Source organism: Cetorhinus maximus, chromosome 12, assembly GCF_964194155.1.
Source record: "Cetorhinus maximus chromosome 12, sCetMax3.hap1.1, whole genome shotgun sequence".
Taxonomy (NCBI): domain Eukaryota; kingdom Metazoa; phylum Chordata; class Chondrichthyes; order Lamniformes; family Cetorhinidae; genus Cetorhinus; species Cetorhinus maximus.
Window position 1 is genome coordinate 8321145 of NC_135890.1, and position 17364 is coordinate 8338508.

Here is a 17364-nt window from a genome sequence, read left to right on the forward strand (position 1 = left end):
CACTGTTAGCAGATAACACAATTCAGAAGTAAGACTCATTTTATCCTTTCAATCTTTCTGCATGAATTTTTCTCCCCACCACTCAAAAAAAAATTAACATTTTACTAGGGCATAATTCCCTGGTTTGTAGTGTCCTCCGGTATCTAAGCTGAGTGAGCGTTAATCGAGTGTGGTTTGATCAGAGATCACAGCAGCCAAACCACATCCTGTCCTCATCCAACAACCACCAATGCACACGTTGCTATACAGGTCATATGGATGGCCATTAGGAGCAGGGAAGTCTGCTGATTGACCCCTCCCTAATCCAAGGGTGCTAAAATCAATTGTAATGCCCCATCTCAGTTTGGTTAACTCAGCACAGGCCAGGAATCAAACCTGGAACTTGCCAGGTCAGTGTGGTTCAGCTAGATAAGTCACTGGAGAAAGTTAATACAAAGGGAAAGTGCAGTTTTTTTATACAAGTCACAGAGCAAAAATATTCTTATAATGGAAACGATCAAATGGTTATGAGAAGAGGTTGGAAAAATTAGGCTGTAATCCTTAGAGCAGACATTAATAGATAGCCTAATAGAAGTTTTCAAGACAGTGAAAGGTTTTGATAAACAATATTTCCTCTGGTGAGTGGGTCAATAACTAGAGATCATAGATTCAAAACTCACTGGCAAAAGATCGTCAAGAAAACTTGAGGGAAAACCATTTCACTTAGAGGGGTGTCGAGATTTGGAATACTACGTGAAAAAGGTGGTGGAAGCTGATTCCATACATAATTTTAAATGGATATGTGCTTGAAGATGAGGAACCTACACGATTACAGGCAAAAAACCAAACGCGGGCCTAAGTATGACTGCTCTTTCAAAGAGCCAGCATAGGTACAACGTGCCGAATGGCATCCTTCTGGGCTACAAGTTTCTACAAATCACTTCTGATTGATAACATTCAACTAACCTCTCTCTCAGCTTGAATATTTTCTAATGGGAAAGAACACGCTTCATTAGTTTTAAAACAAATTAAAAGTTTAAAAAAAGCTTCAGAATCTGCCACAACTCAACTCTTCAAATCATTTGTCCTACTGATGGTATCAGAATAGGGGCCATCCTTGCTGCACCTGTAGCTTTCAAACTTTAATAACACCATGACAAAAGAAAACAGCCTCAACATCTCCTCCTCCTTTAAAGGGGGCATGCAGTTATACTGAACCACACTGTGCCCACCATGGTTTAGGGAGGACAGACAGGAATTGAAGAGCGCACAGAGAGGTTTATGAGAATGGCTTATCGGGACCAGGTATTAAAGTGATGTGGATAGATTGGAGACTAAGCCAAACAGCCTCCTCCTTTAGATGTCAGCTGTGGCTTAGTTGGTAGCACTCTCAACTGAGACGGAAGATTGCGAGTCCATAACTCCACAAAATTCAAGGCTGACACCCCACTGCAGTACTGAGGGAGTGCTGCACCGTCAGAGGGGCTGCCTTTCGGATGAGTCGTTAAACTGAAAACCTGTCTACTCTCTCTGGTGGCCGGAAATGATCCCATGACACCATTTCAAAGAAGAGCAGGGGAGTTATTCCCCAGCGTCCCGGCCAATAATTAACCAATGTTACGGGTAGATCTGGTCATTATCACGTTGCTCTTTACGGGAGCTTGCCGTGCACAAATTGGCTGCTCTGTTTCCTATATTTCTCCAGTATTGGAGCAGTGACCATGCTTCAAAAGTACATCATCGGATGTAAAGCATTTTGGGACGACCAATGGTTGTGAAAGGCACTGGGTAAATGCGAGTCTTTCTTTTTCTGAGCTGTAATATTCTAGAACAGCGGATCCAGAGGCTATGCCTCATGAATAAATAAACTTCTTTCTACCCTGCCCCCCCCCACCCCCATCCTCTTCTGCTGCAATGTCTTTTAGAGGGGGAAATGCACAGCAAATTCTTCTTTGTAGGTAGTGAAAGCATTTGAGGTGAGGTCCACTCAGCTGGGGTGGGGGGGGGTGGAATATGGAGATGGGAGCCCCAAACACAGAGCATCCGCCTACCCCGCAGTCCCGCTCCGAATGGCCAACTGTCAAACCAGCCTCGCGACTTGATTGACACGTGACCCGGCCGCGCATCGCGCAGGCGCCAGCTGCCCCCCCCACCCCCGCTCAGGCCCCGCCTCCCGAGCATTGATTGGCCGGCCGAGACTCATTCATGAAAGTGCCGCCCGCCGCTTACGAGAAGCTCCTCGTGCACTTCCAGCCATGTATCCATGTGGATGGTAGAACCATCATCTAAGGTCCTAAGGCTTTCCAACCAGCACCATTTCTCCCCCCCCACCCCCGATAATGCGACTGTTGCATTTTGCATCTTAAACAATTCTCTCCGCCTCTCAAACACCGCTAACATTAATTGCAACCTTGCCTTTTGCATCATTGGATTTGTTGTTGCATCGTTAATGAGTCCCTGTCGATCGAATGTGCAAAATGATTCCATAACGGGAATAAGTGGAGGAAATGGTTATATGAGCAATGTTCATTCATTGCAATATGTATTATTTATGCAAATATGGTACTAGCCGTTTTCTTTATAAATAATGCAGATATAATAACTGATACTTTGAAGACCAAACCATTTCCTCTGTATTCATCATTCTTCTACTGGCCGTGGACTCACCCCTCCCCCCCCCCCCCCCCCACCAATTTTCAGGCAGATTTATTTCATAGATATATTTCATAGCCAGGATGTTCACTGGATTATTGTGGCGTTTTAATGTTGAATTGTCACATCAGCCACACTTTGCATTCCTTCTATTGACGTATTCCAATTATAATGATCACCTGAGCCCTCAGTGACACAAGTGAATGCCACATTTTTCAAAGCATTGTGTGCAATACAGTGCCACAAGCATTTAGTCCCGCATCCCGCATCACAGTAAAACCAGGCCATTGGCGGCTAAAACTGCCTATAAACTAATGATGTTGCTACCCAAGGTACAACAAACACATTGCACTTTGCTGTAATCGCATTATATATTGCTGCGCTGATTTTCTTACGTTTTGTCTCAACTTTTCAGCAGTTACTCTAAGCAACAACAATAGGATCAATCAAGCTTCAATTCGCTGTGCTCAGTAATGCGTACAAACGTTATGTCATCATCAGCAGCTTTCCCCTTCAAACACACAAGTACTTCTACCGATAAAAACAGTTGCAGCATCCTATATATATTATATATATATATATCTTCCATTTATACTTGCAGAGCGCTCACCATATTTGTGTCAGTAGTAATGAGATATAACATTATCCAAGGGTGTATATGTCAGCATTTAATTTGTAATATCTGGCCAAACAGGTAGCTCAAATAATAAGCCAACTTTTACCCAAGTGGCTGATATGTTAGAATTATTTGTTATTTTAGTGCAGAAAGAACAGTTAGCTTCTCTACTTATGTTTAATCTTCGCACAGTCTAATTTCTTACAAAATACGACCTGCTGTCGTACATACCAGTACATCTGCTTTTGAATTGAAAGTAATGGGTGGGAGTTATTTCTGAAATACCTTAAAGCCCATGTGGTTTCCAAAACAGGTTCATTAGCCATGCAATGGGTTCTACACGTTCTCATATTTGGTTATTTAAAGTGGAAGGAAAGTGGGTCATGTGGGAATATCAGCGTCAGGTAATTCCAAACTATCCATGGTTATGTACTAACACCGATCAAAGAAAACCCAGAGATAAAATACCCCCTTTCAGTGTCAAAATTTCCTCTTATCTGTTTTCCTTCCTCTAGGCCACCGACTTCCCACTATTCACAAATCTATCTAGCAAATACAACCTGGAAAAAAAACACATTCCCACGGTTCTATGGCTTGAGTGTGTTCCAACATTTTGTAATACACCAAATCAATGGCCCTAGTGTAATTCCAAAGAGGGAAGGGCTGGGATTCAATACAAATATACAAAGCTTCTCCCATCCGATCTGTAAAATAGAATATTCATGCACTATACTTTTGACTCTAAAGATGTGGTCACTTAATCCTTCCAGCAGAGTGCCACTGCTATTAACTTCCTACTAACTTTCAAATTGAATTGCTCTTAATTAAATCTGGGATATAACAGTGAGAAACAAACTTATAAATAAGTGAGACGTCGCGTGGACTTTTAGGCCTCAAGAGAAAAATGGTTTTAAAACAATAACAGAACAGGATCTTAGATCAGCTAATATTCGGCTCACTCTGGGGTTTATAGTTCCTGTAATTCTCTCTCGTGCTTCACTGTCACCTCGTACAAACATCGAGGGCTGCTGAAAGATTCAACGTGAATGCAAACGCCTTTGAACACACCAGCACGCGAAGCTGAATGGGGGGCAACGACTGGTTCATCAAGAGTGGCCGACACAATGGTAGCCAGCAAATCATGACCCAAGCCTCTGAGCTAATCATGGAGAGCTATTTTGGAAATTTGGGGACAATCCACTTTTCGTAGTATTCTTAAAGATTTACATTAAAATATCCGCTGCCAACAAAACAGGTAAACATTTATGGAACAGTGAGTGGAGTGTGTTAAATACAATGGGACGCTGGCTTTTTAATTATAAACCCGGCTTCTGTGAGTAGCAAGCGACACTGCCTCATTATAATTTTCCAGAAACATTTCAAAAATTAGATGGGTATAAATTACTTAAAGCGCCTTTAACTTCTAAATCACAGGAACATCAAGAGCTGCAGTGCAAAGTAATGAACTTGAGGTATTACGCCTTCATTTGTATTAAACAATGTTTGAGAAAAAAATCTCATATGTACTTCAGCGGAAGATTGTCGGATGGAAGGGAAATATATGGGCCCTTCCAGAATAACAGTTACAAGTGAATTTAATAAACTATTGGACGTCAATCTGTGCCTTGTGGACTTTCTAGGTTATGTGTTTCAGGGACCTGGAAACGCTGCGTGCCAAGACAATATTTTAAAAACAAAATGAACCTGTAACTTTCCTACATATTGATCAAGTGGAACAAACTGGTCCACTTTCACTGACGGTTGTGCAATTTCATCCAATACCGTCACTGCTAAAGCAACATTGCAGCGTTACCCGGTTTATGCAGACAGGTGCTGCATCTGATAAACTACTCACTTTCCAGCTTGCCTCGAGTCAGGTTATCACGATTTGCTACCTAAAATGCTGGCTTTTGAAAAACAAAGGCCCCATTTCGGTAACGTTTGTGTACTGCCCATGCCATTACTGCAAATCAATCACACGTTAATGGAGAGAAGGACAAAATAGCTACCACGCGAGTCACTTCTTTAAAAAAAAAGAGGAAACATTGTTGATCAGTTATCCCAATGACACTCACCAATAAAACTTCACCGTGCCATTCCCTTAAGTTCAAAAGTGCTGCTCCTTTGATAAGCACCCGCGGGCTTTAGGACCCGGTGGAAGATTGGGGTAGTGACAAGCGCTACACATTCCCCGGCTTTACCATGTCCATATGGCGCCAAACAGCGATCATTTGCCGCTAGAGAGACCGAACCTCTTTTTATATCAGGGACAAGGGTTACATCTTGATTTACAATTATAGCACTGGAGCCGAGATTAAGAACAATTGCTTTAAAAACACACACACAAACACATACACACAAACACACAGAGCGACGTGCAAACGCCTCGAATCCAACAGTGTATCTGATTAGCAGAAGTGAAGTCTTGCCATGCGCGCTTGACAGAATATCGGCATATTGATTTCTTCCGCAAAGCTAAAAATGGACCTCATCGTAGCTTATTTGCATCAAACAAATGCAGTCTCGGGGGGGTAGGGGGGGGGTGCTCTGGCTGGAAACAGTAAACGTGCAACACCGGTTCGGGTCTCAAACGAATATATTGCACGTTATTTCTCAGGCATTGTGACTTAAACCCCCGCTGCTATTTCTCAAAGTCGGCATTATTTATTCATTTATTTATTGCAACCGGCCTTAAAACAGCACGAAAAGATGGTTTATGTCATTTCTCACCGCTGTAGCGGGGTCAAGTACCCTCTGACCACTGCAACAATCCACCTGGTTCGAGCGATAGAGCAATTTAACAAGCTTCCTCCAATATACAAGAGCGGAAAAAAAAAAATCAGGAAGTATTTTTTTTCTCTCTCTCTGTCTGAAACTCCACTATACTATTCTCCCTCCCACTGCACACACTTACCCCAAAGTAAATGTTAAACCAAAAGTCGACACACCGCCTCTTTACAAGACAGCTTTCTCTCCCTGCACCCCCATAACCCCCACGGTCGCATATTGCACACAGATAGTTCCATTATGAGACGCAATCTAGAACGCCAACAAGTGGTTCAGAGGGAAAAAAATAAAGCGCAATTAGTGATGCAACACACGCTGCACCTAATTTGCATCGCAATTTTTGCTATGCATCAACATTGATCCTTATGGACAATAGACTTTTCGGTAGATTTTTTTTCACCAATGATGTAACGCCAGTTTTTCAACATTATTCGTTCTAATTTCATCACTGATTGATGTTGGGTCACAGGCCCTTTAATACAGAAACGTACCTTGGTGTTTTGCCAGCTTAGTTCTTTAGTCAGAAAAGTCTTCACGAGGAAAAAACTTTGGCAGAAAAGCGACGCCTTAATTTACCACTTCATTCACTAGAGGACCTCACTATGCACCAAAACACACCGGAGAGAAGTCGAATATGAAGACGGTTTGGTTTTTTCCCGTGAAAAAAAAGCCTTAATTCTTCACTTTAAAAAAAACACCTTCCCCGCCATATTGAAATTGGCAAGGTTGTCCAATATTTATACAGGCAGTTACGTAACTTGCAGGGAAATACTGCCAAATACCGAGCCGGGGAAAAAAAGAAAAGAAGAAATAGTGCAGGAAGCACAAAATATGTTATTAAAACTAACGAGGTGCATAACGTTACAGTGAGGGAAGCATCGCAAGGTAGGTCAGTTTAGTAAAATCGAAAGGAGGTCACGAGCCTTTGCACAAGCAGAAATGACAGGATATCAGTTTTTGGAAGAAAAAAAAAGAAAACATACATTGGCAGATTTACCTAAAAGCAAAAAAATTTTTTAAAAAAGAGCGTTTTATAACAAGTAAAATCGTGGCTATTTCGGGAGAATAATTGGTTTCCTCCCACCAACCACCCTCCTCCTCCTCCTCCTCTCCTTCCCCCCCCCCCCCCACCCACCTCCAAAAAAAAAAGCTTAAGATGGTCTCGGGTTATAATTGTATTTTTTTTTTCCCGCGTGTTGTGCAAGTAACAAAACACACTCGGGGCTGAATAGATGCAAGAGAGACAGAGAGAGAGAGAGAGAGGAGAGAGAGAGAGAGAGAAGAGAGCGAGAGAGAGACAAGCAAACACTTTGCACAACTTGCTTTCAACGTCATTTTTTTTTTTGCCCAAAAAAAACAAGCTTCAGATCATTAAAGCGAGAAAGAAAAAAGATCCCGCAGCCTTGACAATGGGGCAAGAAAACGACGGGCTCAGGCAGCCGAGACGCCCGGCTAGCTAAAGAAATTAACAGCGACCCGCTAACTTACCGGCAGCAAGTTTTTTTGTCCGGAGTTAAAAAATGCTACCCCCCACCCCCCTCCCTCCCTCCCCTGTCCTTTTCAGTGATCAGTTTCAGAAGCCGATTTCTTTTCTAGCCTCATTCCAATATGGCATCCTCTCTGCGCGCATGCGTTACCAATTATTTTCCTGCCAACTCCTTATGACCTTTACAGCAGTTGCAAATTTTTTTTTTTGGGAGACTGATACTGAGCCAATTATAAATCAATTCTTGGGGATGCACGTCCAACTTTTCCTCCCCCCCACCCCCTCCCTCTCTCTCTCCTCCCCCCCCCCTCAGAGACAGACACACACACACACACATATACACACAACACACATACATACACATAACACAATCACCAAAACGTTTCCTAATCTTCTGATTGACATCATTATCCGGGCCTTGTGATCACATCTATTTCAAATCATTTCGATCTGGCCGCTTGTGAAACTGACACGTTTTCTTTCTAGTGTTGTCTTTTATTTTTAACCCCCCCCCCTACCCACCCACCACACCCCCCAACCCCCCCCCCCCCCCCCCACTCAAACCTTCAAAAAAAAATGGAGAAAGTTGAGGAGGACAGAGAGAGAGAGAGAGAGAGCAACTACATACAAAATCCAACTATTGCCTGCCGAAGGAGCAAATCCACAAACCCACCACCCCCCCCCTCTCCCCTCGCCCCCAAACCCTATAATGCAGATCGCGCTGTTTCAACTCGTCCATTGCGAAATTGATACATTCTAGGAAACTTGAAACTCATTTTTTAATATTTTTTTTTCAGCAGAAAAGCCCATAAATGTGTGCCGATGTGAAATTTGCATTTCATTTTCCTTTCGCTGATTGTAATTGGTGCGGGTTTATGTACATCCACATCTATTTAAAATGCGAGTGTTTTCGACCGGTTTTGCTGTTTCTCTCTCTCTCTCTGTGTGTTTGTACATAAACGGTTGTGTTTGACGCTGCAGTACATGTCTGTAGTGATGCCTTCACTTCAAAGCTGATCCACACAATGAATTTGGGTGCTGGAAATGGCGTTTCTTTGTGGTATGTTTTTTTTTGCTGCTGCGCACTAATATGAGCGACACAACCGCAAGCATCAGCAGACAGCTTAAAGCTCCACAATGAAGATTAAAAATGCTGACGATCAAAATCTGGCAAACATCGCCGATCTTCCCTCGCCAAACCCACCCCCACCCCCCACCAACCCATTCCCACCAACCAACGAAACTGCATTAGTTTGAGTACCGATGGATCTCTGGCACTTTTTGTTTTTCCAGCTGTCACTTCCTTAAATGTCAAGATGCGGGTGTCGAACTTTGTCAATACACCTGTGACAGATACCTTGCCCATGTGTCTACCGCACAATCCACATCATGCATTTTATAAAGGAAGCGGCGGCGCGACCCGCCTCAGATGGGCTTTACGGGCAATATGAGGTAAAGCCCAAGTTAAATGAAAAAAAATATCTATCCGTGCGTGTGTCAGTTTCCTTGCAAAATTTCATTTAAAGTCACAACATCTACCACGGGGAACTTACGTAATTTTCCTCTTTTGACCGTGTCCAGTACCGTCTAATGTGCATTTGTTTTGTCCCTGCCATTTGTGAAATTCACAATAAATATTGTACATGAGTCAGACAATGAATCAACGCAAAATAACCCCCACCCACATAACAGATCCTTCTCTCCTCCCGCGGAGATTTTCATACTGTTCATACTCCTGCCCATCGAAAACCTTTAAAACATGACTGGATTATTAAACCACGGGCACACAGATAACCCCCAATCCAATATTTGCGACCCAGAAATAGCTCCAAACCACAATCGCTCGCGGGCAAACAAAATGTACCATAGAAGCGTTTAAATATTCCTGCGTGTACAACTCCAAACAGCGAGAGCAACTATTTGCCCAGGACTTCGCCGTTATTAAAGGGAGGATTGGTGGCAAACTAGAGTGCGGTTGTTCAAAGTATCTTTACGAAAGGCAGGATGCGCGCAAATGTTGGTGTTTGTTAATGTCGACTTCTTCAGCGCTGCTTTGCGTTTTGTGTGTCTTGCTAATTCATTGATCAAGGTAGGAGGTTCTCATCCGCCGAAGCTTCACTTACATCCTTGACGGTGCGGGTTTCCGAGGTTCTGTGTTCTCTTAAAGTTGCCCTGGCCACTCCCTTGTCAGCCGACATCTGCTCATTTCCCAAACCCATCTCCCTGTAACTACCACCTTGGAACTTCCAACGTTGCGTGCGCCTTGGATAAAGGACAAGGAAAGCACGGAGAATCTCCAATCGCCATATTTCCTGACTGGCACGTTAAAAGAATACTCTACATTTCAATTCTCACCCCGACCCTCTCCTCTGTCCCGATTAGAACGAAAACGAATGTTTTAACCGAGGGAATAAACTTCAAAGGTTGTTACGTAAGCCTTAAATCGTTCGTATAATCTTCACTATGCACACACACTCTCACAATCTGTTTCTCACTCTGGACAAAAGGCAATAATTGTGATGACATCCAGCACATCACATTCCTATATAGCCTTGATATAATTACAATGTTTTATTATCTCTCGAGCGCAACAGACGTGTACAATTTATAAAGCGTCGCGTCAATGTGTTAAAGCAAAAATTTAAATCAAAGTAACTTATTGATCGGGACCTTAATTGGTCAACATTCAGAACCTCGAACCCTGAGGGTCCGATTCTTGTGGACGGTAAACTGCGGGAGATGAACAGTGCAACTTATCATAAGTATTCCATCAAAATCCCTGAAATTGTGAAGCTGTTCGGATGGAGACTGAGTTTGTGCTTTTTGACTTGGGTGAGGAGGGGGGTTGGTTCTTGTATATAATCCAAAGCAGTTGGGATGAAAAATACTGTTAGCCAGCAGTTAAAACTCCTTTATTGTTTTTAAACGCCGAACAATTAATGAGACAAATCTACTTCTTTTCGATATGTTTTTTTTATATATCTCTTCACAAAGTTTGACTCTGACTTGGACACAGACGGGAAAATATTTGGCTCCTGGCTGGGTAGTTACTGCCACCTACTGACTGATGGGTGCTGTTCTGAGATTCAGCTGTCGGGGGCGGGGGTGCGGTTGGTGGTGGTGGTTGGTTGGTTGGTGAGGAGATACAGCCATCAAATAATGGGGTCTCTCATTAACGCTTCGCTCTTTGGACAAAATCGTGAATTTGCAATTGTTTTATTTTTAATATTGGGAAAGGGGGACATTTTATCATTCTTGGTCCAAAGATGCTTCTTACACACAACCATCTTAAAACGGAGGAATTGGAATTCCCAGGAGGGGAAAAAAAGTTATTTGTTCAAGCAACGTGTGTACTGGCTCGGTAAAAAAATAAATGTAAACTTTCTAAACATCACACGTTAATTGAAGAGTTAATGGCTGTTTTACACTCTTAAGAGACAGCAGGGCCTAAAGATGGGTTTAAATTGTCTGTTTTACGCCCCTCGTTTCACTTAAGAGATACCAATACCAGGGGAGTTATCAGCTTCCTAGCATCGTGGAGCCTTGTTGAACCGAGAACACAAGAACTGCAAGTTAATTACCTACAACCTCGAAAAGCTCAGAGCTGCAGTGACCCTAATACTTCCGAGTTATATAATATCATCACTAATCCGCAAAGAATTTCTGACTTTCCGTGGGCTCCTGGTATTCCCCGAAGGTTTGCGTGGAGTTTTGTTACTGTAACTCTCACGCAAATTTCCGGACGATGCGATATGAATCCAGGTGTAAATAAAGTCTCACTAAACTTTTCTCATCTTCGACAGTCGGCACGGATAAATATCACACGGGCCCCGTTTCTTTCACAGACTCTCGCTACAACGGGTAATTTACGGCAGGAGGATGCACGTTTTCTATGGGGCCAACTCGGATGGTGCCTGTAAAATTGTGCAGTCCATTGAACAGAATACTAGTAATAATCACAAAGGCTTTTTTCCCCCCCTGTCGAAAAGGCCTAGAATGTGAATGAAAGCTGCTGCATTATTACATATTTATTATATTTAGTTGTAGCTGCAGATTTATCTTCCATCTCTATAAAATCAAATATTTATCAATCACATTTTGCAAGAAACCTAGGGGCAGAAATAGGGCAGCAAACTCATCCAGTCGATGGAAATGATGGTTTCCATCGAGTCTTTAGTAAATATTTTTTTGAAAAATCCCTCTCTTTGTTATTTTTATATTTTTGGTGAGGCTGGAGCAGAATTTGAATTTCATTCCCTGAAAATCTACTTCTCCTGCATGTTTATTCCTTTGGTTGCAATACTCTTCAACCAGAAAATGGAAATGATATTGTATGGATAAGTTCTAAATTGTACAGGCATTTCCGCCCACTACACAAATACCTGAGTCAGAAATCAAAGTGACTACTGTCCCCATTTGCACAGCGTTTCAGACCAAGACACATTTCACCTTTAAATTGCTTATTCCTCCAGCCCAAATTTATATTTTTCAGGGCTTCCAGACAAGAATTCCTACAGTGTTTTCTTTGCCTTAATCTGTACAACTTTAATTAAAGTCAGATTTTTACACAAGTTCAACATAACCAGTGCAGTGCCTTCCATGTTAAATGGAGCAGGACCTCTAACTCTTTGAAGTTTGGGGAATCAAGAAACATTATCATAATAGCAGAGGCTGTGATGGCTGCCAACCTAAGTCCAGGGTTGTCATCATTCTGGCCTACCTGCCACTGTTGGAGAGAAGCTATAAAAAAAATACTAGAACAAAATAATGTATGAAACTAAAAGAGCCCTTTCAACTCAACGACCCCACCCCTTCCAATAAATCCTGTACAATTCATACTCTCATAGACTATGCTCCACTGATTTAATCTCCTGAGCGAGACACAGTTCAACATCTAAGAAGATAAAGCTTTCCCTGAAATTGCCCTCGATCACCCTCAATGTTAATGAACTCCAGAATATCAATGCATGGGTACATTTACATTGGAATTTTAACAGTGGTGTGAAATTTCAGCCAAATGCTGACATGACACTAATGTTTTTCAGTAAATACAGAACCAGGATCTAACCTGACAGCAACATGAAGCAAACTGAGGCTCTTTAAAATCTAAACCAGGTGTAAAGAGTGTAGTGCATGAATGCCCATAAGCACATAGCTCTCTCTTCTGGGCAGCAGAATTGAGGTTTCAACTAGACGGGAGCTAGCCAGTGTAAACAGGATACTGGCTGGTTGAAACTACAAGGAGAGTTAACAGTCTCAGGCTGGAAAATGCAACCTATGTGCACCCTAACTTGACAGAATGCACTATTCTATTCTGACATGTTGCATTCTAGAAGAATAATGGAAGTAACTTGCATTCATATCTTTCGGTCTAAGATGCATAGAATCACTGGGCAGATTTCATCTGACCTCTTCCTATCTTTGAGCCATAATTTTGCATTTGAGTGACCCGTCAGCACCAACATATAACCAATAGGAACATTTGTTTTTCATCTCACTTTATTAGACACCTTTCATTAAATTTGGTTGATTTATTTCATTTTGTTTATTCCATAAAGTTAGGTTGGCAGGTGTCACTCCTTTAAGGGGAAACATTTGATATTATGTCAGTGCAGTCAAGGTTCTGCTAATGCTGCAGGTTTTCTGATCTAAATAGAATGATGCCCTTTCACTCAATTTTTAAAACCAGTTTGGTTGGGTTACCCATCCCTGCAACTTAAATAGTTTCACCCCTTTGCCGGAAGCACAATGCTACAATTGCACTGGCATACCTAACAGAGCCATAGATAGGGTCATTGAGTCATTATTGCACAGAAGGAGGCTATTTGGCCCATCAAATCCATGCCTGCTCTTTGTAGTGCAATCCAATCAGTCCCATTCCCTCACTCGCTCCCCTTAGACTTGCAGTTTTATTTGTCGAGATTAGCCCAGATCAACAGACCCATCAGAATCTCTCAAAGAAACCTTTGATCCTTTTGTTGTCTAACCTGTTTTATGTTTTCTTTACCAATATTCATTACTTTAAATTACCCCACATTAAAATTAATTCACATTCCCTAGCCCACCAATTAATTTCTCCAGATCTGCTACAATCGTCAACTAATCAATGGGGTATATTTTCCTTTGTTTGATCTTTTTAGTGGGTAAGTAAATGTCAGTGTTCCCTGTTTTAAACTGACGTTGCAGAGAAAAAATTGCAGAGAAAAATATATGCCATAGGGAGGTCACAGCAGGAAATTTTATAAATTGCAGATAAATGTTCTCTGCCATGTCATTTATGGAAATTACAAACAGCATGAAGCCTAAAACAACAAGTTGCATTGAAACAGTGCCTATAATGTCCAAGGCACTGCATGGAAGCATTATCAACCAAAATTCGACACCAAGCCACTTAAGGAGATATTAAGGCAGATGACAAAAAGCTTTTCCAAAGAGATAGAGTTTGAGGAGGACCTTTGAAGGAAGAAAGAAAAGGCAAGTGGTGAAGGGGTTTAGGGTGGGTAGTAGAACTTAAGACCTCAGCAGCAGAAGGCACGGGCACCAGAGGTGCACTGATTAAAATCCGGAATGCTCATGATGTCAGAATTGGAGGAGCACAGACATCTCAGCTGGTTGCAGAGATAGGGATAGGTATGGCTGCAATGTCTTGTAAAACTCAACTACTCACTTTCCCTCTGACAGAGCTTTTTCCACTCGTTATCACTTGCTGTTTTCTATTTCCAAACCAATACAGCTAACTAATTTACCCTTAGTTCCACAAGTCTTAGTTTTTGCTTTCAATGAGTTTGCCATTCACTAATTTTGTAACTTTGTCAGAAATATCCTGTAGATTATTAGGCATAATCTATTGTTTCTGTTATGATCCCTGTAGAGACTGATAACTTTTAAAATGAGTTATACATTTCCTAGTGACCAACAGAAAGCATTGCATCAAAATATTTCATGTTTTAAGACTTTTAATGTAACAAACACAATAAATCAACATGGACAAAACATTACATAGTAGACAACTAGTACACTAAACTACGGAAAAGGTATTCCCACAACCAAAAACCCACACCACGTTTATTCATTACACTGAACTCTCAGCAGAAATATAGTCTTGTGTTTAAAGTTCCAAGCTCCTCCCAGCTTTAACAGGATCTCCTCTCCCTGTCCCACCACGGTGAATCTTCCAGTGTGCTTTTAATCAATTAATTACCCTTCACTCAATCTTCGGGCCATAATTGAATGGACTTCCAATATCAAGGCACCCTCTGAAGACTTTTTGGTCTTTAATTCTCAACAAGCCTCATTTCTTTGAACAGGGGTCCCATCCTCACCAAATCTCTCCTTGGTGATTAACCCAAAAACAGTCCTTTCCTTGTGCTTGAGATAGCAGCACCTATTTTGGGTCTGCTTCCCCAAACTTCTCTGCCTGACTGATCCTGAGAGTCTGCTAATCTGTATGCAGCACCCCAGCTGCATCCTCCTTTGTGTCAAGGTGTTAAAACTTGCACCTGCCTTTCAATAAGTTTGATTTGCATTTCTGACTCCATAACATGCAGGTCACATGGACTGGTCTCCGGGCAGATTTAGTATGAGGGCTTGTCTGTGGGAAGATTTCCTAGAAGGTCACATCCCTCTCTCCAAATTACTCCAGTTTACCTTGAATTAAAGGAGATAGTTTAAAACGTAATCATCTTTATGAAGCTCAGTGGTTATAACACTTTTAAAATCATGCTAAATTATGCTTCATAGTAGAATTTCCACAAGGGTCACTCAACGTCCTGCTGTAACATCAGCGTTAGATCAGTGGAAATTCCAGAGTCATGACACAAGCAGCCATTTATGCTGTTTCTCTGTGGATTCCACCAATGTTTTGGTGGAAAGTTGGGGAAATCCCCACAGAGTTTCTACCTTATTTTCTAGATGTTCTCTACATCTAGGAGCCAATCTTTCAAAATTCAAGGTGAAAAGCAAAACGTTTATTTGGCTAAGAGCTTCAAACATTCAGGCATTTTTTACGTTACAGCTCGGATCCTGGGAAACGATGGCAAGGGTCACTGTTGGCTTTACAGAGTGACCCACTTATGTTCAGGAGCAGCAACAAAATTGTGCCGCTTGATCCATGCCACTCCATAGTACAACACCAGTGTCTTAACTTGAATTGCCATCTTAGTATGAATAGTGGCAGTTTAACATTGGACAATTTATTTTATTTCGTACAATTGGAGCGACCGAATTCCAGTCATTTTTTAAAGAAAAAGTTACTGGTTTCCACAAGCCCCAGCAATCAGCATTTAGGGTTAGTAATAGGAAACAACATTCAGTGTTTACTGTTAACAAAAAATGAAAGCCTGACAAGTTTGGTAGTAAAAGAGAGCAATTTTATTATTGACAATACAGGAAAAATATGTCAGCATTGCACAAGGTACAATCAACGTACAGAAGTGAACACAACTTTTGACATTTTTTTAAATTATTTTGTTTAAGTACAGTTTCTATTCATTTGTGCATGAAACATGACAACTTTGAAACGTGAATGACAGAGCAGATGTATACTTTTATTTAGCAGTGTTGAAGGATAAAAACAAACATTCACACACTTTGGTAGAACTACAGCATAGAAACCAGGCACAAGCTACAAGAACAACTTGTATTTATATGGTGTCTTTAATGTGGTAAAATGTCCCAAGGTGTCTAAAATTGTAACATTTGTAGTTTGCCAACTTCCCAGATGGCAAAATTATCCAATGTGCCACTGAAAATCAACATGTTTGAAACCTGTTTGTACCAGGGACTGTAGGATTGCAAACATAATGTGTCTCTTCAAAAAAAAAGGACATAGAATTGAGCGAGGAAACTATAGGGCAGTTGTTGGTAAATCCATATCATGAAAATAAATTACTGAGAAATCAGGGAAAGATTAATTAAACAGGGCCACTCAGCACAGATCTCTAAAAGACTGATAGCAAGCTGAAGCAATCTTACACAATCCATTCAAGAAATAACAGCAAAAACACAAAGGAAAATATAATGGATGAAATTGATATGGATTTTCAAAAAAATATATTTGATAAAATGTAGCGGAAGAAATTTATGGCAGGAATAATGGCGCCTGGAATTAAGGAAATAAGAGTGCATGAATAGAGAGATGGTTGAATGGCAGAAAGAGAATGGTAGGGATAAAAGGAAGATTCCTTAACTGGAGTGTTGTACTAACTGGTGATTGACAGGGATCTGTGTTGGGCCATTCTTAATTACCATATACTTCGGAATTGTGGGAAGAATATTGTAATTTGTGGTTGACATCAAACTGGGGATATGGCAAATTCTGCTGAAGAAGTTCTTCTGCTAGCAGGATAGACAGATATGCAGCCAATTTAGTGGAAGTGTGAGCTTGATGGGGAGCCTGATGTACTGGAAGCACATGTTGAGAAATCACGGGCATGGGAGCCATGCTTTCCTGTCCATTGATGTCAATGAGCTCAGCTGCTTTTTCCAGATATGTGGCTTCATGGGCAGGGCTCCATGAAGAGGACACACACCTGTAAAATCGGCCATTATGAAGCCTTTTCTATTCCTTATTTAATTTCTCTCTTTATCTCATCTGCTGCAGGTGCCCTGTAAACATTTAACACTTTGAGTTTTTCCTATTACATATGCTTTATTGACCTCTATTTATGTCAAAAAAGTTTATATATTCCTGACCCAATGAGACGATATTTACAATCTGCCCATGGTTTCATTTTTGACGCTAGTTGTAAAAAAAAATCAACTTAACACATCTACCATTTCCTGATCCCCTATAATATTCAAACCCATCTTTTTCAGAATGTTATTGATATTTCAGTCAGCCACA

The 17364-nt window shown here is 41.3% G+C and overlaps 1 protein-coding gene across 3 annotated transcripts in view; it reads right to left on the reverse strand.

Annotated features, from left to right (window-relative positions):
* sfmbt2 (Scm like with four mbt domains 2) overlaps positions 1-7592 on the reverse strand; it is a 197387-nt gene extending 189795 nt beyond the window's left edge. Inside the window, exons 1-2 of one of the 3 annotated variants that reach the window (XM_078552971.1) lie at positions 7523-7592; positions 6526-6634 (exon numbers count right to left, since the gene is read on the reverse strand). The gene's annotated coding sequence lies outside the window, so the exon portion shown is untranslated. Of the gene's footprint in view, positions 1-6161; positions 6270-6525; positions 6635-7522 lie in introns of those variants that run through there. The other 2 variants (XM_078552973.1, XM_078552972.1) reach the window with 2 other exon arrangements.
* Positions 7593-17364: the final 9772 nt, after the last annotated feature.